At 40.5% G+C, this 25662-nt stretch overlaps 1 pseudogene across 1 annotated transcript in view; it reads right to left on the bottom strand.

Annotated features, from left to right (window-relative positions):
• Dcdc1-ps1 (doublecortin domain containing 1, pseudogene 1) overlaps positions 1-25662 on the bottom strand; it is a 410625-nt pseudogene that overhangs the window by 24373 nt on the left and 360590 nt on the right. The window contains exons 27-34 of the transcript NR_175340.2: positions 24790-24949; positions 20911-21069; positions 19370-19570; positions 14198-14291; positions 11763-11930; positions 9224-9406; positions 7279-7482; positions 5157-5358 (exon numbers count right to left, since the gene is read on the bottom strand). The product of NR_175340.2 is annotated as a doublecortin domain containing 1, pseudogene 1 (transcript). The remainder of the gene's footprint in view (positions 1-5156; positions 5359-7278; positions 7483-9223; positions 9407-11762; positions 11931-14197; positions 14292-19369; positions 19571-20910; positions 21070-24789; positions 24950-25662) is intronic.

Genomic DNA, 25662 nt, shown 5'->3' with positions numbered 1-25662 from the left:
TTCCATTGGGGTCCGCAATCTCAGTCCAATGGTTGGCTGTAAGTATCTCCATCTGTCTCAGTCAGGTGCTGGTAGAGCCTCTCAGAGGACAGCCATTCTAAGCTCCTGTCTGCAGGATTAGCAATAATGACAGTGTTTGGTGCTTACTCATGGGATGGATCCCAAGGTGGAGCAGCCTCTGGATGACCTTTCCTTTAGTCTCCACTCCATTTTTGTCTCTGCACCTTCTTTAGACAGGAAAAAATTCTGGGTAAAAAATTTTGAGACGGGTGGGTGGCCCCATCCCTAAACTGGAGACCATGTTTACCTACTGGAGGTGGTCCCTTCAGAAATAACTCTTTGAAAAGTGACTAAAATATGTGAGGCTTAGTGACATAGCTAGGCTGAGGCAGAGGTAGGTGATTTTAGCATCTGTATTGTTTCTGCTTCCTGCCCAGGAAGCACTCTGCTGTATCTCAGCAGCAATTCATTTAAAGGTCTTCTGGAGAAATTAATGGCATAATATGAACACTCAGCTCCATACAGGAGCAGTCCATGAATGACCCTGTCTCGCTCAATGATATGTTCTGAAATACGGAAGAGGGAAAGATGCCATTAAAAAGACAATCAAAACAACCCTTGAGATACCGCCTCATAGCAGGCAGAATGGCTAAGATCAGAAACTCAGGTGACCGCAGAGGCTGGTGAGGATGTGGAGAAATATGAACACTCCTCCATTGTTGGTGGGATTGCAAGCTGGTACAACCACTCTGGAAACCAGTCTGGCAGTTCCTCAGAAAATTGGCCATAGTACCACCTGAGAACCCAGTTATACCACTCCTGGGCATATACCCAAAAGATGCTCCAACATATAACAAGGACACATGCTCCACTGTGTTCATAGCAGCCTTATTTATAATAGCCAGAAGCTGGAAAGAACCCAGATGTCCTTAACAGAGGAATGGATACAGAAAATGTGGTACGTTTACATAATGGAGTACTACTTGGCTATTAAAAATGACTACATGAAATTCTTAAGCAAATGGATGGAACTAGAAAATATCATTCTGAGTGAAGTAACCCAGTCACAAAAGAACACATATGGTATTTACTCACTGATAAGTGATATTAGCCCAAAAGCTTGGAATACCCAAGAAACAATTCACAGACCATATGAAGCTCAAGAAGGAAGACCAAAATGTGGAAGCTTCAGTCCTTCTAAAAAGGGAGAACAAAATACTCATCATTTGTCTCTGAAAAACAGAAAGGGTGTTGGGAAACCTGTTTGGGGAAGACCATGCCACCTTGGTATTCAAGCATCCTTAGAGATACGCTGCATTGTTTTTTAAAAAAATGGCTCCTCCCTCTTCCTTACCAGTGCTCTATGTTGTTTTTAAACTAGGAGGCTGCAGGGAGTCTTGGTGGTCTGTTAGAGACCTGGCCTCACAGGCTCTCCAGCTGTTAAGGAATACATCTGGAAAACTGACCATGTAGGGAAGGAGGCAGCAGGAAGGTTAGAGCTCAGATATCTTGCAAGGGTTAGGTAACAACACTAAAGAAAAGGTCATCCAGAGACTGCCTACCTGGGAATCCATTCCATATGCAGCCAACAAACCCAGTCACTATTGCTGATGCCAAGAACCACTTGCTGACAGGAGCCAGATATGGGTGTCTCCTGAGAGGCTCTGCCAGAGCCCTACTGATACAGATGAGGATGCTTGCAGCTAACCACTGGATTGAGCACAGGGACCCCAATGGAGGAGTTAGAGAAAAGACTGAAGGAGCTGAAGGGCTTTGCAACACCATGGGAAGAACAACAGTGTCAACCAACCAGACCACACCATAGCTCCCAGGGACTAAACCACCAACCAATGAGTACCCATGTAGGGACCCATGACTCTAGCCACATATGTAGTAGAGAATGGCTTTGTCCAGCATCAATAGGAGGAAAAGCCCTTGATCCTGTGAAGGCTCATTTCTCTTCATGGCATGTAAGGTAATGCCATGGTGTTGAAGTTGGAGTTGGTGGGTAGGGGTGGGAGCACCCTCATAGAAACAGGGAGGAAGGGGAGTGGGTATGGGAGAGAGGAGAAAGGGATAACATTTGAAATGCAAATACATAAAATATCCAAGAAAAATAAAATTTAAAAAAACTGGTACCCTGAAAAAAATAAAGACACTCTTCTGATGAGAGCATTACTCTGTCCTTCCAAAAAGATTTAAAAGCAGAATTTGGAAGAAGCATGTCTGAGATGAAGATCCTGTAAAGACTAAGATGAGGCAGAGCTGTGTGCTTAAAAAAATCATCCAGGCATTTAGGGTTCAAATTATTGTTTCTTAAAACACATGGAGAAGACCAAATATTATAATATACACAATTATGATAAACAAAAGTCATGAATATTTGAAAGGTACCACCAGCTAAGAACTGGTCTAATATATGTTTATATTCATAAGGACAAAATACCAATTAAATGTAAATTATATTAAACATTCATTCAAGTAAATATATCTATAAACATTCATATATGTGCATACTTATACATTTGTGTTTTGAATGTGTCCACTTTTAAATTCAAGGAGAGGAAATTAATGGTCAACACAATGTTTAGGACTTAGGCATTTATTCATTTATATGGTTTACGCAAGTGCTTAGTTTTGATTACCTGTGTAGATACATTGCTGCCTAGGGTTGGTTTGGGGATGCCATCTTTTGTCATTCCCCATCTTAATTTTGAAACAAAATCTTACACTGAACTTGAGGATTGCCCTTTCAGTTTTGCTGGCTGGCTGGTGAGACCCCACAGTTTACCCGTCTTCACCACCCAGCCCTTCAGTTACACGTATGTGCCACCCTGCCTATCTGTCATACATGGGTGCTGGGGGTCCAAATTCAAGTTTTTATGCTTGCACAGAGCATTTTACGCACTAAGCCATTTCTCCAGCCCCGAGGTAGGGTTTTTAGAAACATATTTTTTTCTTTCTTTTGTTTTTTAAATGAGAGCTCCTTTTCTTGTGACTGAGATTAAGGCCCCTCTAAAGGAGACTTCACACAGCAATGTGCCTATTCTATGTGACAGCCTAGCATGTTGTCCCTCTGGAAGATGCAGATCCTGATCTTACAAGTCAACCAAAGCTGTGAATGCCTTGATTTGAACTTCCACCTCTCTGTGAAAAACACATTTTAATTTCAGATCTACCCAGTCTATTAGAAAAGGAAACTCTCAGAATTGTACAAAGAAACAACACTAGGAAATCTGCAGGTAATTTACTTCAGCAAAAGGGTTCAAGCTGACCAGAGTTTTGTGAACAAGCACTCAGGGGGAAGGGGACTTGATTTTTATTCTGATGTAGGTGATGACTCTGTCTTGCCCCATGGATGAGAACTAGACCTCACAGCCTGTCTGATTCATAGCTGGTGCAAAAAAAAAAAAAGAAAAAAAAAGGGCAAACAGACACATATTAAGACTTCACAAAATAAGGGAGATTTATGGATGATTAGCAGGTTGCCCATCTATGGTAGAACAAAATATTTCTCACAGTGTAGTGTTTTTATTCTAATAGAATAAAAAGAAAGGAAACAAAAATCTCGAGTAGATACATTCCATAATGAGCTAAAACTTTTGAGAAGAAACTGTGTTTGCAGAAGTGGACCAACTAGAATTTCAGTACTGTGAAGAGATTGTTGCAAGCCTAGAGGATAATTACCTTATGTTGGGCCAGTTCTAACCCTCAGGACAACCATCCCTCACATAGCTCTGTGTCTGAACTGGCATCCTGTAACCAGTAGGTAAAACATTTTAAAACCTATTAACAGACCGAGACCACTAGCTTCCACCCATCCAAAGCCTAAGAATGTCATCAGATAGCATCCTGGGCCTACTTATAAAAGATTCCCTATATTTCACCTGCCTCTCTCATCAATGTATTTGTAATTTGCATTGATTTATGACTTTGTTTTGTGAAACTATAAAACTGCTTCCATCTTGGAACAAGGAGTTTGGGGTAATCCAGAGGTTTGGGGTAACCCAGGTCTGTGTTCTCTAGTTATGGTTACTCAAAATGGCTTCAGAATCAACTATCTCTTATTCTAAAATTTTCTATGGTTTTCGTATCAACACTATATTCACTTGCTTCTCATGAAAATTCTGTAAAGAAAGTGATTTCTAGTATACCCAGTTACAATTGAGAGATCTGAGGCACAGATGGGTTCTAGAATTTGGCCAGTGTTACTCAGCTGCAACTGGGAAATCTGCGATTCTGACTGGAATTCTGACTCTGAACTGTGGCACTATTAGGAGGTATAGTCTTGTTGGAGGAAGTGTGTCCTTGTAGGGGCGGCCTTTGGACTAAGATGTAGAACTTCCAGCTCCTCTGTCACCTTGCCTGTCATGTTCTCACCATGATGATACTAGACTGAACCTCAGAACTAGCAAGCCAGCCCCCATTAAATGTCCTTTATAAGAGTTGCCTTGGTCATGGTATCTGTTCTCAGAAATGGAAACCCCAACTAAGAAACAAACTGAAGCTGGCATTCAGGACAGGAGTAGGAAATCTCATAGTGAGAGCATGCTGCTGTATCACAACTGGCAACATTGTCTTGTTTTATGAAGCACTGTTCATGGTGCAGTCCCCTCCCTTAAAGTGTAGATAGTGTGGGGCATAGAAAGACGTGGGTGGACAATTACGATGTGATGTTCTAAGAGAGGGCATTAGCTTGAGCTTCCGGGGCTTCACAGAAGCAATGGGAGCAGCAAAGTCAGGGAGGGAACGCAGGGGGTAGGAAAAATGAAGCCAGCGAGCCCTTCCCTTCAGCAGTAGAAAGAGATCCACACCCATCTAGGAGCAGTTTCTTCAGTGCTTCAGCCGGTTTGGGTTCTGAATTTTAGAACAAAAAGTGTCAGTGCTTCACAAAGCAGTTAAATTTCCTACTGTTATTAATCTTATGAATCAATTTATCATTCCAGTTCTAAGACTGGAATATCTATTTTCCATTTTACTTATTCAGAAAGATAAGGACGCCGTGAAAATCTCCTTGATATAACTCTGGTAACCATTTACCCAAGATGCTGGCTGTAATTTTGAAATTCTTGCTGGGGTGACTAAATAGATCACATTTAACCTTTTCGTAATGGAGCGTAGATAAAACCAGCTGATGTCTGTAGACATTAACCAACCTTCTGTATTTTGAACAGCTATGTCTTCTGTCCCAACAGACTCCGTGCTTTTCTCTTGCCCGCTAGGGTCTCTCTGGGTAAGTTTTTCTCTTATAGCCCACAGAACCAAGCCATGCAAGGTGAGGATGGTAGTTCCATCTCTGGTGTAGATTTTGGAAGCCGATCTGGTGAGCTGAAGTCGTTCTGTGCACTCTGCAAGAAGCTATACAGCACACGTGTGAAGAGCTGGTAGGAGGAGCTAGGAGAAAGGAGGAGCTAGAGCTGTGGCTCGGCGCTTAGGAGCTCTCGCTGCTGTCGAGAGAACCCAGGTTCTGTTCCCAGCATCCACAAGATGCCTTACAACTGCAGCCAACTCTGTTTCCAGGGGATCCTGTGCCCTCTCGTGCCCTCTGAAGGGACCATGCATGCATGAACTGCACTTACATGCAGGTAGAACACACAAAAATAAAAATAAATATATATTAAAAACACTAACCAGAAATAATGATGACAATTGAAGTCATAACACGGTGTTTGCCATTGTAGAAATCTGAGAAAATCCTTTATTTTGAGACCACAGGTACTGAAGAACTACTGACGTTGACTTTTGATTACTTTTTATGTCTTATTACCCTAATTTAACACGAGCTGGCTTTGAATTTCCCCAGCTCTAAAGCTAAAACCCAGCTGCTGACATATTTCTCTGCCAGAATATCTCATTCAAAGTCTGTAACTTAGAACTCTACTTTCATTTTGTCATATGATAAGATGAAAATTTAGTACTGCAAATTGGAGAATGGTTTTAAATGAGCAAATAGCTAATTTTCTAACCTATCACCTATTATCACCCATTAACCCATTTTGCAGATGGGAAAACAAATTATAAACCCTGCCTTGTGGGCCAACAAGATACTTCTGAGGGTTAAAATGTCTGCTACAAACCTGATGACCTAAATTTAATCTCTGGACCCATGTACTAGAAAGAGGGAATCATTTCCCTCACAATTACATTGTGAACGTGTGTATGCACACACACACACACACACACACACACACAATATGTAAAAACCAAACAAGGCAAAAAGCAAAACTGACAGGGAGAGGGAGAGGGAGAAAGAGAGAGAGAGGGAAAGAGAGAGGGAGAGGGAACAAGCATGAGCGCACAGCTTCGCAACTTCAGGTAAATCTTGGTGTTAACTTCTGTCCTTTGCATTGCCCATTGAGCAAGAGTTTTTGTTTTGATTTATTTTTTGCATTTAATTATATTCATAATTATGCATCTCTGTGTGCACATGAGAGAAGATATCCCAGGAGAACAGTAGGTGTCAGGTCCTGGGGAGCTGGAGTTATTTACAGACTGTTGTGAGACACCAGAGGTGGCACGGGAGCTAAACTCCTGTCTTCTGCAAAGGATAGTATATACTCGCAATTGTTGAACCATCTCTCCAGATCTGAACAGTATCTTAATAAGAAAAGGGGCAATTGTTTTTAACCCCAGAGGTGATTGAACAGGAAGGGGGAGTGAGTTAGTAGGAAAATATTATATTGTATTTAATCTTGCCTATAAAATACATTATTAAAAGTATTGAGTGGGTTGCTGAGAAAGAATTATCACTTTGGGGCTCTCCTGTCTCTTATGACTACTCAACCTACAAAATGATGACAGTCTTGGGCAACTTGAGACTCCCCAACTTAAAAGTGAGGGAAACACCTTGTCAACCAGTACGTATGTGTTCAGAAGGCCCTAATGCTAAATGAAGTGGGTTTTGTTTCAGACCATTCAGGTGACACACAACTTGAAGTGCACAGAAAGCAAGGAGAAAAAAAGACATTCTGTCCATCATGGGGGTGAAGACGTCATGATCAATCACTTTTCTCTCTTCCTTTACATCTTTTCTTTGGGGCTAGTTGAAGATCACCTCATTGGTTTCTCACTGCTTCTAACCTCATATTCAGAGAAAAACAACCAGGAAGATTGCCCACAGGAAAATGGAGATCGTCGTCCTACCAGCTTAAACTTGTGGATGTAGGCAGGGGTGCCCCTTGCTCAGTTTTTGCTCAGTTTTGGAGCGATTCTCATGAGGACTTGCCTACTACCATTATCTCTAAGAAAAGACACAGGATTTCAGTGATAGCCACTTACCCCATGGAATGTTCCAGCCACAATCAACTTCCCATTCCGATATCCATTCCCATTTTTGTATGCGATGATTTTCACCGCCTTCTGGCACGAAGCTGCCACACCAACGTGAGATGCACTGCATGCTCGTGTCTTCATCCGTAAAGATGACAGACGCTTTTCATAATATCTTAGAGTGTCTTCAGCTTCGGAAGAAGATAAATCAGCCTGGTTTGTTTAAAAAAGTGAATGTTAAGACTAAACATGGACTGACCCTGTACTCCGACCTCATAGGTAGCAATGAATATCCTAGTAAGAGCACCAGTGGAAGGGGAAGCCCTGGGTCCTGCTAAGACTGAACCCCCAGTGAACGTGATTGTTGGGGGGAGGGCGGGAATGGGGGGAGGATGGGGAGGGGAACACCCATAAAGAATGGGAGGGGGAGGGATTAGGGGGATGTTTGCCCGGAATCGGGAAAGGGAATAACATTCAAAATGTAAATAAGAAATACTCAAGTTAATTAAAAAAAAAAAAAAAGAAACAGCAGCTCATGGGGAGGGGTTAGGGGGATGTTTGCCTGGAAACCGGGAAAGGTAATAACAATTGAAATGTAAATAAGAAATACCCAATTTAATAAAGATGGAGAAAAAATTAAAAAAAAACAGAAAAAAAAGTGAATGTTGACATAAATCGTGGTATTTCCTCTTTGTTGTTTTGTCATGTTTCTACTCCCCATTTCAAGTCTGTATGGGTGAGCATGTGGGTGGCATCTACACTTGATAGTGCTTTCTCATGTACTCTAGATTCTTGATGTGGAGGAGGAAGGGAGTTGGGTTAGAATACCTCAGTTTTCTTTCTGGTCCTCTCACTGACTTCTTAGCTCTTCGTCTGTCTTTCTGGCTTGCTTTGGTTTTCCTTAACTACTGCTGTATGTTTGTTTGGATTTGAGGTGGTCAAAAGAGATGTGGAAGAAAGGAAATCAGGACGAAGAGAACCTAGGATTGAAGTAAGGGGATATAAACACTACAGACGCTTCCTTAATGAAAAGCTCTACAAGGGGGCTGTCTCTCAGTTGAAGATGACTGAGGGGGGCAAGGAAGGTGCAGAGCATCCCTTAGGAAGCTTTCTCTCACTACCCTGACCCAGGAGCCCAGACAGACAGGCACTAAGCTGCTATTACATAGATGAGTCCTTTTCAGTAACCAGAGCCAAAGCAGATACTGTGAGGCTTCCCCCGAGGACTGGTTCTTTTGTCTTACTGGATTACTTACTACTTGGGTGGAGTTTACTGCAGCCTGTCACTGTCCACCTCTATCATAAATCAGAATTGGGGAAATGGGGGAGTGGGGTCTGGTGGGAGGCTGATCCACAAGGACACAGGCTGGTGGATCGCCCACATTATTCTGTTGTTTAAAACCCCCTCTCTTTACAACTTCTCAACAAGAAGGGAAGGATTTTCTCCTTTTCTTTTAGTGGTGCCATTTTAAGGTCACAGGAATGTGGCAGTGTTTGTCCCCTGCTCCTACGAGTTCTAAGTGGCATTAGACATGGATGCTTGAATTCTGCCACCCTGCCTGAACTGTTACAACAACATGTCAAGTCCTTCCCCCCCCCCGACCCCCCCACATACACCCACATAAGCACTTCCCCATTGATGTAGGGCAAATGCTAATATGCTAAACAAAGGTTTGAGATTTTTCCCCCCTATTTAACAGCCACACAAAGAGGAGGGAAAGGTGTCTGTAGATTGCAGCAGAAGTGCCCAATTAACATCAAAGGATGGACAGAGCTATTAAAAGACAATGTAATTTAAATTGCAACGAGGAAACAGAAACAATGCTGGCGGATGGGAAGGTGCATCTGAGGGAGATGATGTAGATGAGTAGGGATGAACCTGAGTGGGGCATCCGAATGCATCCCAAGTTCCCAAATCACTGCTGTGTGGGCAGTGGCAGAGCTCAGAAGGTACCTTGGCAACACTGATGACCTTGAAAGGCCCGGGTAGCTCGAACTTCTGCTCCGAGCCTGAAACACAGAGGAATGAAGCCCTGGGAAGCAGCTCCTTCAGCTCCAGTTTTGCCCTCAGGGACCTTCCGCAAGCCAGGCAGAGCATGAGTTTTCTCTTTCCATCGGGTGAGATATAAGAGTATCCCTAGAACGGGAGGGAAGATGCTTCCACATGGGCGCTTGTGAACCTCAACAGAATTGTTACAGAACTCTTCACAGCGTAAGGAAAGCAATTTGTCATCCTCAAATGCTAAGTTGAAAACTATGACCCAAATGCACCATACTTCCTAATAATTAATCCTTTACATTTATTTATCGGTTCTGTATGCTAGGGGGTCGGGACACACATGAGTGGAGGTCAGAGGATACCTTGAAGGAGCTGGTTTTTTTTTCTTCCATCACGTAGGTTCCAGGAATTGAACTCAGATCCTCAGGCTTGGCAGCAAATGCCCTTATCTGCTGAGCTATCTTACCAGTCCTAATAATTGAAATTAATTCTAAAATATTCTTTAACTTTGTAATGGATATTCAACACTGGGGACCCTAACTGCTGTACAGAATTAAGATTTCTTTGAAGAATGACCAATGCCATCCTCAGGGACAAGAAAAGTACATATAACATGTTGTATATAAAGCACATTTTACTGTGCACAGAAAGTAAATCAATCCTGGAGTAAGGCATAATATCAAAAAGATGCAAAGGCAAAATGAAGGTATCCAAAGTGGTCCAAAGAAGGGAAATTGGAAACTAGAAAGAATTTTAATTAAAAAAGCTTGACTGTTTTTTAATATGTAAACTCCCGGGAGTTCATAATAAGGATACCAGTACAAACACCAGATAAAAAGGAGCAGGGGACCTTATTGAACATTATTGGAAATAAATTGTGGTTGGTAGACATTGACTTGAAAACTAATCGTTGTGGCTTTTAGCGTAGCAAATTATTTCTAAAGATGGGTCATAGCACTCTAATCCTGTTTTTGTGACCTTTTGACTGATGACATACCTTTTGACTCCTTTAGTCAAGAGGTATGGTGCTTTTCTCCTTATCTCCTCCCGTGATTGTGAGTAAGCTATGTTGCTGACATTGGCCAATGACAACAGAAGTAAGAGGCAAGCAGGTGCCTGAGAGAAGCTTGCACAGTGGAACCTGGGCTCTACAGCTAAAGTTGGAGCCCTGAGGCCACATTGGGAATTGGTTTGATTTAATCTTCTTGAAAGGTGAAACAGTTAAAGCTTGCCAACCACCATGCATGTGAGAGGCTACATCTTGGACTATATAGTCTTTATACCACCGGAAAACCCACAAGATGATTACAGACTCTTTAAAGGCCCTTGTCAAGACCAGCAGAGCTCAGTCCAAACTGCTATCTCACAATGGTGTATATCTGAGTTGATATATGTATTTTAGTTGTTTAACTTAGTTAACAGATAAACATAATTAAAAAAAAAGATTTAGGCATTTTTTTGCCTTTCCTTTCAAACCATATTTTTGGCTAGTGAAATACGTATGTACATAGTGACATTATGTGCTGATTAAACTTTATCAAATTAATGTGGAGAAAACAGTATAATCAAATAAAATTGATTAATTTGAAGCAAAATGATAAGATTGGATGAATAGGCATTGAGGGATTTCCAAATACGGGGTCAATCTACCAAAATCATATTAAAAACAGGGCGGCTAGGTATGGTCTCCAGAGACCTAAATATATGAAACATAGAGGGAAGCCCATGGAGGTTCTGGAGAAAGTGCTAAGCCTACGTCTAATGACAACACTAGTGTGCACCTCATTTATAGAATTCACAGGAAAAAGAATGCACAAGAAAGCAAATGCAAAGGCGGACCTTCTGTCTATGCACCAGGTTATGACCAAGATCCACCCAAGGGCCTCCTTTGATTCTTCACTCAAGTTCACAGACAGTAAATTGAGCTTTTAAGACAACCCAGGAAATTTGGTCAAAAGTAGTTTGTTATATTGTCCAAATATTATTGTTAATTTTGTTAATCATGACAATTGCACAATGATAATGTCAAAAATGTCCAAATTATAAAGTTGTATACTTACTTTAGAGGTAAAATAATATCATATGTGGGATTAGCAAAGTGACCAAATTTTGATGACAGCTTATTGTGTGTGGCAGGCAAATCGAGGTTCACTGCAGTAATGTCTAGTGTTCTATAATAAAACAAGGAGTTTTACACAGACTACTTTACTTTACTTTTCACAATTCTCTTTCACTCTTTCCTAATGAGGATCTTAGAGTATAAATGATTTCATCAAATATAGTCTCTGTGCCATGCATGGTGGTACACACCGAAATCCCACACGTGGGAAACTGAGGGAAGAGGATTACAAGTCAGAAGCCTCTGTAGCAAGACCCTGTTTGAAGCAATGTAGTGCTCAGCCTGAATGAATTTAAGCTTTCCTGTTGGGAAAAACTTCTTGTTTGTCAAATGAGCCCATTTTTCTTTCGTCTGTGGGAAGAGGGAACTACTTACAGGTTGTTCGATGTTTTCTTTAGTGACAGAAGACGTGCAAAGGCCAGAAGAATTAGCCGCGGTGATTTGCTTGTCCAGGGCTGTGCTGTGGAAGGCTGTGAATGCTCTCTCCTTTTCCATGTAATCCCACTTCTGATTGGCAGCCCCATTGCTGTATGGTTTATATTTCTAAAAACCAAACGACAGCAGCAAAATATGGACTCATATGGGCAGGAGAGCTTATAAGATGGCATGGTGAACATTCGTTTTTATTGTATAAATTTAGAAAGTACAGCAATTACTCATAGATCACTGTACAGTGATAACTACTGATAAATTACTATAAATATTTTATAATTTTAAGCATATTATTTGATTTACAAAGCAGTAAAAAATAATTTTGTAATTCTATCATTTTTGACTCAATATTATTTTGTGAATTCTTCTGACATTTTTAAAGGATATTAACCATTTCATCTTAAGGACATTATGCTTTCTAGTCCTCAATAGTAAAACCTGCAAGTTTTTTAAACATTCTCTATAATAAGTAAGACAACAGTTTATATATAAATATATATATGTATATATGTATATGTAAATATATTATGTATGCATACTATCATGCATATTTCTATATATACATATGTGCATGTATCCACATATAATAATATAAGAATATACAATAATTAACATATATACATATATCTGTATAATAATACAAATATACATGTGTACTATGCATATTATATATAGGTATGTACATATATACTATGTGTATATTATTATATATGTAAATTCACAAAGATTTCTTTAGGAAAATTTTCTCGAAGGGCTATTAGGTCATTTAAAAGATGATTTTATTGACCAAGAAAGCATTTTTAGAAAGATTATTTGACTTTCTTCTTTCCCACAGTATGTGAATTTGTCTATTGCTTTTATGTTCCTGCCAAACATGCAGAGTATCTTCCCAAACACCAGATTATTAAATAAAAATCAGCAATTCGTTGACAATTTAATGTTTTTCATTGATATTCAAAGTCTTTTTTTAACAACTCAGCTGAATATACAACAGAAACTGGATATATATTTTTTAAGTCTATTGCTATTGAATGTAACTATTTTTATATAATTCTACCATTGTTGAGTTATCTCAAGAATAACCAAAAACCAGTTTCAATTTAACAAGATGTAAGCCAGCATGTTAGTTCTAAGACTCCTCCTGGTCATGATGCCTTAAGGAATGTTCTAACATACAATAACTACTCTTCCTGGTAAGAGATCAATAATCAAGAAGTCCTGATTGCTCACTTAATGGGTCAGTCAACAGAGTTCCCTCCAAGGTCTGGAAAAACCAAAGGCTAAATTCTAAGGCAATTAGAAAGGTTCTAACAGCATTAACCTGATAGTTTAATGTTTTCTCACAAACGTAGTATCTAATACATAAAATGATGAATCACTAGCAATTAAAAGACGCCTCAAAAGGTAATACAAATTACCTTATGATTAAGTTTATACCTTACAGAAACAGACACATGGGGTGATGTTAATATCTGCAAATGATATGAAAATGATTAAGGAACCAACTGGATGTGCAGCCACATGAGATTTAACCTCACTGTGGCCTGTAGTAAAGAGGCACCCAATAAGAAGCATGGAGTGTTGTGTGTGCTATGTCATCAGAATAAATGCCTCATTCTTGTTTATGAGGACGGAAGACTGAATTCAGTAAGACTCAGAATCCATCATGATTCCATGTCCTGGTTTCAGATTCTTAGCTGGCAAATGTCTTCACTAAAATTATGGAATAAAAAACAATGTTATTTGGAGATAATTATTCTGCTGGATGGAAACTAGGGTGGAGCTTCTAGAACGTAAAGGCAGAGTTGGCATTTTCCTAAGCCTTATTTTGGCCTAGCAAAGAAAAACACAACTATTATGAGTGTTTTATAAGGAAGGATGGCAGAAAAGAGCTTCCTGGGTCTTTGCCCAAAACTTAAATGAAACCTGCACTAAAGATGCTGTAAGAGGGTTGCTTGGAATTACTACTGTGGGCTCAAGACCTCCAAAAAGATTGACCGGGTCTTTTCCTCCAGTGCCCAGGGGTCCTTGTCTGTGCTCCTAGCTGCACCTCACAGCTATCACCCTCAGAGCTTGCAAGCTCCATGAATTCTGTCGGGAGTGTTTCTCAGGCTTGCCAGTGTGTGACTGCAGTAACTGCCCCCACTCTAGACTACCAGCAAGCCCACAGTCGTTGCTGGTCAGAAAGAACTAAATTGAGAGGTATCTCAATCTGTTCAATTTGAGATCTAGGCAGAGTATTATAAAAAAGATATTTTAACACTGACATTCAAGATAACATTCTATGACAGCTATTTTGCTCTGTAACAAAAAGGCACAGAGCCTCCCTGCAGCTTCGTGAAAGGTCATGGCTTCTTGTTGGCCTGTGCATATCTTACCTGAATGATAACTGGATAGCCACAGGCTTCACTTTTAGCTTTGGTCATAGACACTGCCAGTACGAGGTCTGGGTTACTCACCAGATGAAAGGTCCTTAAGAAGACAGAAACAGTCCCATTATACAACATACTGTGATCATTGTAAGTGAAATTTCTATACATTTCTTCTATGGGGAAACCCAAGTCTCTGTAAGTTTTACCAGCTAAGCAGAAAAAATAAGGTATGATATTCCAATTTGGATATTATCAAATTTCTACTATAATACCTTAAGTAGAATTTATAAATAATAGTTCATACTTTATCATCATTTAATAATTCCTCATAATCTATTTTCCCTGATTAAATCATGGTGTGGCTTCTATCTCTGGATCATACCCACATTAGTATATCTTTATGGTCCATGTTGCTATTACTGAGAAGTGTTAAAGATGATGAAATGGACCTTATACTTAGGGTTCATGTCTTCATATTATATGGTATTAAAACTCAATGCTTCAGTTGTGCATCCCGTGGGAGTCAAATGAGTTAGTGCATATAAAAGTAAATATTATAAGGAAAGCCGTTTGTTATAATTATGCACTGTTGTGGCTTTTAAAAATATTTGCTGGAGCTCTATCTATGAGCTACCAGTCCAGAACACATACATTGGGAGGCTCCGACCACCTGTAACTCCAGTTCCAGGAGAACTGACACATTCTCAGACCTCTGCAGGCACCTACACTTAGGTGCACATTCCTACACACAGACAGACACATAAAGAATAAAATAAATCTTAATATATACATTTTCCATTAAATCCCCATGTTTCCAAAGATTTCCCTAAAGTCCAAGATATATGTTGCAATGTTAAAAGTTTTATTTGTGAACACACACACATGTGTGAGGGTGTAAGTGTGTGTGTGAGTGTGTGTGTGAGTGTGTGAGTGTGTGTGTGTGTGTGTGTGTGTGTGAACAGATTTGTGCAGGCCAGAAGAGGGAGTAGAACACTTTGTAGCTAGAGTTGTAAGCCGTCAGATGTGAATGCTAGGAACAAAGCTCCATTTTATCTGGAAGTATAGAAATGTTCTTAACTGCTTGGCCATCTTTTCAGCCCGTATGTTGAATTTTTCTAAAAACTTATTTATTTATTTATTTACTTATTTATTTATGTGTTTTGCTGAGTGTATGTATGTATGATACCATTTGAATGCTTGGTGCAGATGGAAGTCAGAAGAGGGCACTGCGTGCCCTGGGACTGAAGGTGGTAAGCTATTATACACCACCGTGTGTGCTGGGGATAGAAGCAGCCTCCTCAACAGGAGCACCATGGAACCACTTCTCCAGCTCCTATACTGAGTTTTAAAAGTGATCCTGGAGCCTGCACAAAGACTCCTGGGCAGAAAAAAAAAATCGGAATGACTTGGCAAAAACCTACATGCTATTTTTCTTATATCAATTTTAAGAACAGTAAAAGGTGCTCAGGGGTTTTGTCTGGAGAGAAAAAATTCTTTATTTCTTCTTTATTTTTCTAAACATGGTTACATTAGACTCAAGTGGTGGCATTTCTGCCATTGAAAATATAGCTCACCTTGGATGTAAAATGTAATGTGAGAATAAAGGAATGGAGAGAAAGTGGGGCTGTATCCATTATTTTAAAAATATAGTTTTCTCTAAAGACTTAAAATGTTCCAGATATCTAATTCAGCTTTCTGAGCATAAAAAATCAAACAATAAAACAAACAAACAAACACCACATCTTCATTGTGAAGAACTACAAAATTCTGGAAAATAGGACTTTTAAAAGCCCACCATATTTGTGAAAGAAGATAATACTCACAACATCTTTTCCCCTACTACTAGTTAATGGGGTACCACTCAATGTCCAAAATGGACATTCAATTTTATGAAATGCCTCTTCAGCATTTATCATGGCCTGATCCTCCGAGAAGAATGAGTATACTACATAGCTCACCTCTGTGGGTTCAGCCATTTTCATAGTTCACCTGTTGCATGTATATTGGCATGCAACGACATGATTCACATGAATGAGTGAGTGTTGATTTCCTGCAGTATTAGTTCCCAGTATTAGTTCCTGCAGTGCTGGTTCCTGAGCTATCAAGAGGTCTACATTTTACTATCTAGGATAGACCCTGGTGTTTTAATGCTTTCAAGTTATGCTTATCGTAATAGCACTGGGATACAATGTTTCTGCCTTGCTGTTTGGTATACAGTGGCTTTTTGCAGACAAGCACAGATTTCCTATGGAAAGTGAATGTTTATTCTGCTATCAGCAAGCAGCAATCAATAGTACTGTTAGAACGGGAAAAGAGGAAAGCGTTTCAACAGCCAACTGTCCCAACCAACTAGCCATCACTGTCCCATGGCCTGATGAAAAATAGAGCCTCATGATGGCAAAGTGTAGAGTTTCAGGGTCTGAAAGCAACTTTGGTGCTACCCATGACTAGAGATTTCCAAAGCTTATGGGCCAACAGCTAACAGAGTTTGGGGTAAGTTTCTCTTTCTGTTTTTCTTTAACCTCCCTGTCTGCTCCTTCTTTTCCAATAACCAGGAGAACGAATGACAATGCTTAATGGGACTCTGAACCACCATCATCTCACGATGAGCATAGAAGTATTTCCAAGCTTGCTTAAGTCAGAGAATAGTCATTCCCCTTATCTACTCAACTGTACACATCAGCCATGCCTGCATTCAAATTTAAGTATGAATATTATGGTTCTGGGTGTGTTTGTGTGGGATTTCTGTGAGTCTGAATGTGTATGCCCCACTGACTATATTTATTTCTAGTGCTTTTATTTGTAGTTTGTTTCATCCTGTTCTGCTTTGTTTATGTATGTGTGTTTTCATCTTATTTTATTAGATAGATAGATGATAGATAGATAGATAGATAGATAGATAGATAGATAGATAGATAGATAGATAGATAGATAGGTAGATAGGAGAGGTATGGATTTGGGTGAATGGAGAGTCAGTGAATATCTTGGAGGAGTTAGGGCAGAAAAATTAATCAGAATATATTGCATAAAAATTCATTTTTAATTTTTAAAAACCAACCATGAGAACTTTATCGCAATCCAAAAAGACAAGGCAGAAAGATGCTGTAAATATAAAACATATCTTGGTAGCTCTAGGATCCCAGTTCTACAGGAACAAGAATCTTGATCTTTTTAGTTCTTTGCTAAAGTTCTATTCCTAAAACGATTCTTTCAACAACCCACAGCATTAATCTCTGGGGGGTCAGGGTGCAGGATGTTATTTCAATTTTTAAAAATTTTCTAAGACTCGCTTTGTATCTTGAAACGTGGTCAATTTTTAAGAAAATCTCATGGGCTGCTAAGAAGAAACTCTACTCTTCAGTGTTTGGGTGGAGTACTCTGTAGCTGTCTGTTAGGTCCATTCCATTCATGATATGATTTAACTCCAGAGTTTGTTTATTTAGGTTTTTTTTTTTTTCTGGATGACCTGTCTATCAGTAAGAGTGGGCATCTGAAGTTACCCACCACCATTGTGTCAGGGTCAGTATGTGATTTCCTAAAAACTCAATAGCATTTCTTTTATGGAAATTGGGTGTTCTTGCATTTGGGGTATATATGTTAAGAACTGTAATGTAAGGATACTCTTGGTATATTCTTGCTTCAATGCATACATAATGTCAGCAGAATGAGTGAATTATAGTCATTTGTAGAGAAAAAAGCCTAATCTAGCTCCCCATCACACAGACAGCATAGACCTGGTGGACGGAGTGAAGAAACCCTTCTAGCAGCTCTGTCCAGCAAGTTTCTCTCCAGTTTCACCAACACACAACCAATGACTATTGTAAGCTGTCTGTTTTACAGAGTGAAGGTAGCTTCACTCCTGCCATGCCAGGACTGCTGATGCTACCTACCTCCAAGAGCTTTTCCAATCTGCCCCAAAGTATAGAGGCCTAAGCCCTGGGCAGAGCAGGTATTTAGAGTATACAGAGAGAGTCACAGCTCCATTCCATTAAGAAATATTTTGCACAGATGCCTGAATACACAAACCTGTACAGTGCAAGAGGTCGCTAGAGCCCTACTACATGTAATGGTAGAACTTTAGTAGATCAATAAAGAACAAACAGGAAGTACATTTTTCCTTGTTAAATTGATGTTCAATTGTACACAAAAATAAACAGAAATGTGCAGTGAAACATCCTGGACCTCAACATTGTTAATATTCTGTCTTGTTTCATCTAAGTGAAATTTGACCTTTTATTTTTGTTAGAATTTATGATTTATTTACCTTTAATTGTATGTTTAAATAGATATAATTCTGCATGCATGTACATATGCATTTAGGTGCCCATGGAGGCCAAAAGAAGATGTTGAATCCCCTAGAGTTAGGCAGACACTTTGAGGCCCACTCTTCTGTGAGTTCTGAGAACCGAGCTCTGGTCCTCTACAAGAACAACAGGTACTCTAGACTGCTGAGCTGGCTCTCCATACTTTTGCTAGAAAACCTAAAATAAAACTGATTGAAATATCTTATTTTTTATCTCCAAATAAACCCTTAAGTGACCAGGACCCCCTTTCTATTTCACCATAACCGCTGAGCAATTATCATGTACACATGTGCAGTAAGATTAGTAATATTTTCTCATTGTAGCCACATAGCCAAGTTATTTTAGATTTCTTCTCATCTTCTCAAGAAAACGTGAGCATTTTGAATCCGGACCCAAGGCCAGAGATTGAATTAGGTTAGTACATTTGATCAAGTAGGAAGTCGTGGTCACTGTATGAATAGAAACCACTTAAGTTATATTCGTAACTCAAAAACTGGGAAGGCACCTAAGTAGAGAGAGACAGATAAATAAAGATCTCCAAAATTTTCAAAATTAAAAACACTTTAGAATCCCTTTTTGATTTCTTTCTGTCTCAAACATAAGTTAGATGAGAACCTAGTCTTAAGTCAGTGGCCAAGTAAAACTAAGTAACAAATAGATCCCTTTTCTGAATGTAACAGCGGCTAAAGTTGTATGTAGCTTATCTAAAATTCTTACCTATCTCTCTGTCTCTTCTTTTACTAGGATAAAGACTTTTAAGCCAAATAAAATAAAAAAATCCGAGGCCCTCAACTGTATTCCTGCCTGGTGTGTGGAGATCTCTCAGAATCTCATGCAGTTTGACGATGTAAACTTCCCAAGGCCATGGTTTTACCTGCCATCTGTCTTGTGTGTCCAGTGTTGGTGACTTTCATCAGATTTCTTTTCCACCAAAATGACCTCTGTGCCTGAACGGGGTTTGGGGCCTTGTACTCCCAGGACCAGCTGAGGAGCAGCGAGACTAATGATTTGACCATCTCTGTATTCAAACTCCTGATGACACAGCTTCCGTGATCTGCTTTGCTTTGAGAAATGGCTATGAAACAAAACTCTGTTAGTAACAGGAAAATGGCCCCTGGAAGTGCATGCACTGGAGATGGTGAGTTCTGCTGGCAAGACCTCCATGGGCTGTTCGCCTTGCAGTGGTAAATATTTCAGGAGTACAACAGCAAGGCCAGTGTGCTCAGAAGCTGCAATGGAAAGTAGAATCCTGGGACTGGAGGGAGTGTGCTGGACTGCTCCTTTAGAGCATCTGAGTTTGGCTTACAGCACCCACCAACCAGCTCACAGACACTTCAAACTCCAACTCCAGGGATTCAAAATTCTCTATTTTGTCCTCTACCAGCTTGGCATACATTCTCTGTCTCTGTCTCTCTGTTTCTCTCTCTTTCTCTCTCTCTCATACACACACACACACACGCACACACACTACATGTTAATAAGAAAAAATAAAGTGTAATCCTGAGCTTATTTTATGAAAACAATGTATGTTTATCTAGCAGAACATTTGAAAATTTGCCAGCTAAGAGAAAGAAATTCAAACAAAATAAGGAAGAGGAGAGGAAGCAAATAGAGTGAAAATAGAAAAAATAATGGTGGTTTATACAAATAGAAATATTTTTTCTTCTGTTACTTCTGGGTTCTGGGCTCCAAAATTTTCAGTAAAGAACTATCATAAGAGAATAAGGATATGCCAGGAAGTCCATTTAAACAAATCTCTTACTTAAGGACATTAAAACATTAAGCAGAAGTATGGCACGTTGTAAACATCAGAACACATTGACATATTAATCTAAAGAACTTCATTAAGCCCTGCTCTGTGTATGATCTGATGTTAACTACTAAATGTTTGGGATGGTTTAACTCACATGTGCTAGTAACCACTACAATGTTAAGCAAAGTCTAAGGATAAAAATATACAATGTAGATTATATCCCTAGCATTTCACTGGGTCAGGATCAGAATAAAATGTTCAAAAGTAAAAATTGTATTTTCCTATCTTCTTAGAGGAATTGGAGGCATCTTAGTAGAATGCTCAGTAATTTATCCATACATGCATTCAATGGTTATAAAGCTTTGAACTCTGTTCCAAGTTCCCGGGACTCACAGGTGGATGAAACTACTATTTAGTAGAAAGAGTATATCACACCACATACCAAGGCATTCTATAACCCTGCGCAGAATGAGCGCAAGGGTAAAGAACCTTCCCTTCCCACTAGTCCCGGATGCTTTGATCAGTATCACAAGACAAAAATGTACATGCTGGCACACACAGTCGCAAATCAAAGTAAAAATGTTAAGGAATGTACTTGTACCAGCATGAGGGAGTCCAAGGCCAGACAGAACCTAACAACAGAAACCCCCTGCACATTTTACCTGTGTTTCTTTGGGGGCTGCACATTTTCAAAGGGCTCTTTCTCTGCTTTCTTTGGAAGGCTGCCATCAGCAGCAAGGCTGTACGAAGGGTCTTGCCAAGCATACTTGAGCGTCCTGCGACAGGCTTCCATGCGGAGATGGGCTCTCGCATGTGAATCTCTGTTAAGATGCGAGGACAAAGTCAAGTCTAAGAATGCTGATGTGTGTTCAGGGGGTCTCCACGTGCAGCCTGACCACAGCCTACAGGATATCGGTGCTTCTGTAAATCATATTTTCACGGGGGTGTCTAGATTTGGAAATCCATACCTCACTAGCACACAGTTTAGATCTTTTAGTAGAGGCCTATAAATAAAATCCCTCAATCACATAATATACAACATTAAATTTTGCTATTTTAGTTTTGAAAAGTGGGCCCATGAATTATATTGAAAAGTGATATTAAGACCATTAAATTGTTGTAGCTTCAACAATTCACACTGAACATGAACCAGCACTCACTCCTTAAACTAGGGCAAAGTGGGTCCTAGTTATGCCTGAAGCAATATAGCCCAGATGAAGGGGTTGCAAGCGCTATGGATGTTAAGGAATCTTATTCTCAATAGAGGACTCTAAAGTGACTCGACACACAGCTGCACACGTGCTTTTCAACTGAGAAAAGTACTTCGAAACACTAGGACAAAATAGCAATGATTTGAATGCTCAAGACACAGACGGGTAGGAGTAGTGCCCATTGTTCAGACCCAGAGGTTCAAAACTCCAGGTTGCTGTTAGAAGACACTTGCTTTGGGTGGGATTGGGGCATAGCGTTATAAAGACTGTTTTGCCAAGGGTGGGATAAACACAGAGGGAAAGCAGCAAGTGTACGTCAGCCTCAGCATGCAACCGGGTAAATAGCCTTCTTTCTCTGGGGTTTACTGTAGACACTAAAGTGGTGGTGGTAATTTGACATAACTAGGAGCATTATGAAAGGAGCGGAACTTTCCAGGGCAATTCTGGTGCTAACAAATGTGGATGCACACTTATCAAGGGCCAGGGCCAGTGCTGCTTATGGATATATGATTGGAGTGTGGCCAAGGTCTCCTGAGCACAAGTAGCTTCTCGAGGCAGCCTGTCCCCAGTGGCTGAAAATACACCAGTGCCATCTTGTGTTTGAAACAGAAAGCACAGCCTTGCCACCTCACCCTACAGTCCACTCGGAATTTACCAGTCTTTGATATTTCTGGTGAGTCAAATGTAGTCGAGTCAGTTTTACAAAAAGCCTTTAAAAATCTATCTTGTTTAAGCAATTAATTAACCAAATTGCTAATTGACCAGCTACATCTCCGTTAGTTATTCATTCCTTTAACCAGTATTTATCTAGCATCTACTATATGCCAGGTATAGAGCTCAGTGTTGGGCACAGCAGTAAACGGGACCAGGAAGTTCTCAGTCCATGACGCTCGTCTTGTGGTGGGAAGAAGAAAGATAACAGACAATGGAATGAGTAGCCACAACCAGTGCTCTCCAGCCTCCAGGGAGGAAAGCAGCGTACCGCAGGGGAGAGCCACCGCCATGGGATCTGGTGAGCTCTCAGACACCTCTCAGAGGCTGTGTTAAAACTGAGGGCTGGGAGGAAATCCCTCAGGTGGGAAGAGCACTCTAGTCAGAACCAAAAGCAAACAAGCAAGAAGCAAATTCATTTCAGGAACAGGAAGATGCTGATGTGACAGGGTGCATGGTTAGAGTAGATCCACACAGGGCTCAGGAGTCAGGGACAATCTCATGTTGAGAAAGTGAGAAAGCCATCCCTAAATTCTGTGCTCTGAATTGGCTTCCCATCAGCAGGGATGTGGGGTCAGTCAGTGCACAGGCTTGTCCTCTCCCAGTTCCTTACAGGCCTTGCCACACATCTCCCCACAGAACCCAGCGATGAAAAAGGGCCACCCTTCAGTCCTGAAATCATACATACAAGTAACATATGGACTGAGCAGGTTATACTTAAGAACATACATGTACATACATATATTCATGTGAAGGTGAAACAAAGAGGCCATGGGTTTAAAGGAGAGTGAGGAGGGACATAGGGGAGGACCTGAATGAAGGAAAGGGAAAGGAGAGGTGTTGTAATTAAATTATAATCTCATTAGAAAAGAAAGAAGGGGTTCTTGTAGATGTATGTCCTCTGAGTGTCCTTCACGGATGTCCTTCCTGAAATCATCTCACTCTTCACATGCTAAGTCCTCCACAGACACAGACCGAGGACTCCAGAGAAACTGCACAGTGACTTTCTAACACAGAGTTTTATCAGCAAAGACACCTTCCTAGACAGGAAGGAAGAACATGAGAGAGGGCAGTGAAGGACATGGGACATGGAAGCCCAAGGAGGTGGCAGAAGAGGATAGAGACAGCAATAAGGGAGGAGTGCACAAGAGTAACAGACAATGGGATGAAAGAATGAAAACCCTGGAGCCAAATCAGTGACTTTTTATGATAACTAAAAATTAAGTTGAAAATAACATTTCAATGAATGAAGAAAGTGATCTGTTTAGATACAGTTCAAGGAACTAGTGAGAACAGGTACTCATGAGGACTCAGGCCTGGTGGCTACAAGGGGAGTTTGGCATGAAAGTATGAGTCACCAAAGCAGAGTTGTGAGGCATCAAACTTATGAGTCAACAAGACTGCCTTGTGAGTCGGTGACACCTCTGGATGTGGGAACTAGGGTCACAAAGCCTGACTGGGATGCTTGGGTGAGACCTACACAGCACGGAGTGATGAATCATGTGTCACACTAAGAAAAGTGTTTCCTAAAACCAGCTTCCTCTATGATGGTAATAAGGTGAGTCAGTCATGGCTCAGCAGGTACAAGCATGTGTTGCCTGGACCGGCAACTTGAGTTTGATCCGAATAGCCCACAGAGGGAGGAGAGAATCAGGCATTTGTCCTCTGACTCCCACACCTGTACTGTGAAGCACTCACATGAAAAATTAATAACTTTAAAAATCAAAGCTTGTAACAAGGATAAATGAATTTAGGTAGTCAATGAAGCTTTGTTCTGGAATGAACTCAACGATTCCCTTATTCTGTCTGCAGAGCACATGATGCAGAGCCCTTTTCCACACTGAATTCCCAGGTTAGACAGGAAGGGTTAGGAGAAGGGGTTTAACAAGGACCTCTATGCACAGCACTGGTGAAACTAGTATTGTTGGTGAAGTCACCATACATAAGTGTGCAACAAGAACTGGAGGCGGAAAGAAGTATCTGCCGTGGACCTTAGGATTGACCTCCTTCAGGCCATTGCTCGTCACCTACTAGAACTTGGTATGCTAGACAGCAAGAAGAGATGAGCCATGGGGGAGTGATCGTGTACAAATGGGGTCACTGACGGGCAGGGGTGAGGGTAGCAGAGAACTAATTATTACTCAGCTTGTCAGGGCACACACTCTCTGAGAACTGTGTGGAAAATCACGTCAGCAAGGTAACAGTGCACGATGGAGCGTAGATGACTTGAAAGGATGACACATCGAGATCCAACAGAAACCATTTCCCTGGCTCAGAATGACTTAGTGTTTACCATGATAGAGCATGGCGAATTAAATAAATAAATGAAAAAGGGAGGGAGGGAGGAAAAGAAAGAAGGTGCAATTCTAAGATAATGTCCTTTCAAAAATCATCTCATTGAAATTACATCACTGCTAGTAGATGAAAGTGATGGTTCGAGTTCTGGTTCTATTCATTTATTAGAAAACTAATTACACACTGTGCCTTCAAGTGACCAAGTTTCAGAAACTCCTCTGAGTCCCCTGCATGGACTCCACACTACTGCAGGAGGGGGAGTGCTGGGGGCGGGGGCTGCGGTCACAGAGCACTGGTCCCTTTCTGGCCACAGTGATTACTTACAGAGTCTCTCTGGGAGCATCCCCTGTTATTAAAGCAGCATTTCCCAGCTGCCTCCCCTTTGGTTCTTTCCCTTGTTTCTCCTCTTCAAAATCTGCTGCAGGTTTATTCACGGCAAGCTTGCCCCCGCACGCAAGGTCACTTTGAACTTCTAAAACAAGAGCTGAGAAGAAATGGACAAGTTGCAAAGACTTATACTTATGACTGTAGAACACTGGGAATATGAAATACACATTCACACAAGGGTAAAACATTCAGCCCTTGGGAACTCCTTAAACCAAAAAGTTGGTCTTTATTTAACAGGATGCTTGCCAATTATTTCCCCTCAAGATATTGTTAGACAAAAGTACTAATAATAGGCATTTCCAAGCTTAATTTAATTGTTCTCTATTCTAATTATTCAAATAAGATATATATGTGTATATATGTATATATATGTATATGTGTAAATGTGTGTGTGTGTGTGTGTGTGTGTGTGTCTTTAGATTGTTCTCTGTGGCTCAACTACGAAAGTCAATACTGTGAAAGGTGCATGTGAACCCCCTGGGTGCTAAATAAATGTGTGAGGTCATGGCTTTTCCTTACTCTGATGAGGGAAAATGGGATCTCACAAGGAAAAGTGAGACGCTATAGAGAACAGAGAAAGCACAAAGGCAGAAGTGGGGGTGGAGGCTGGCGGGCAGAAGCCAACTGCATGCTGTTTCTCTGAAACCATCTATCTATCGTTCTTTCTTTCTTTCTTTCTTTTTTTTTTTTTTAATTTTAGACAAGGCTTCCTTCAAGGAACTGGGACTCACCGAAGAGAGTAATCTAGCTGGCCAGTTGGTCTGTCTTTGCTATCCCGGTGCTGGGATCACAAGTTCTTGCCATTACACG

This window comes from Rattus norvegicus, chromosome 3, assembly GCF_036323735.1.
Source record: "Rattus norvegicus strain BN/NHsdMcwi chromosome 3, GRCr8, whole genome shotgun sequence".
Lineage (NCBI taxonomy): Eukaryota > Metazoa > Chordata > Mammalia > Rodentia > Muridae > Rattus > Rattus norvegicus.
Note: the sequence above shows the minus strand (reverse complement) of the source record. Positions and strands in the feature narration are given on the sequence as shown.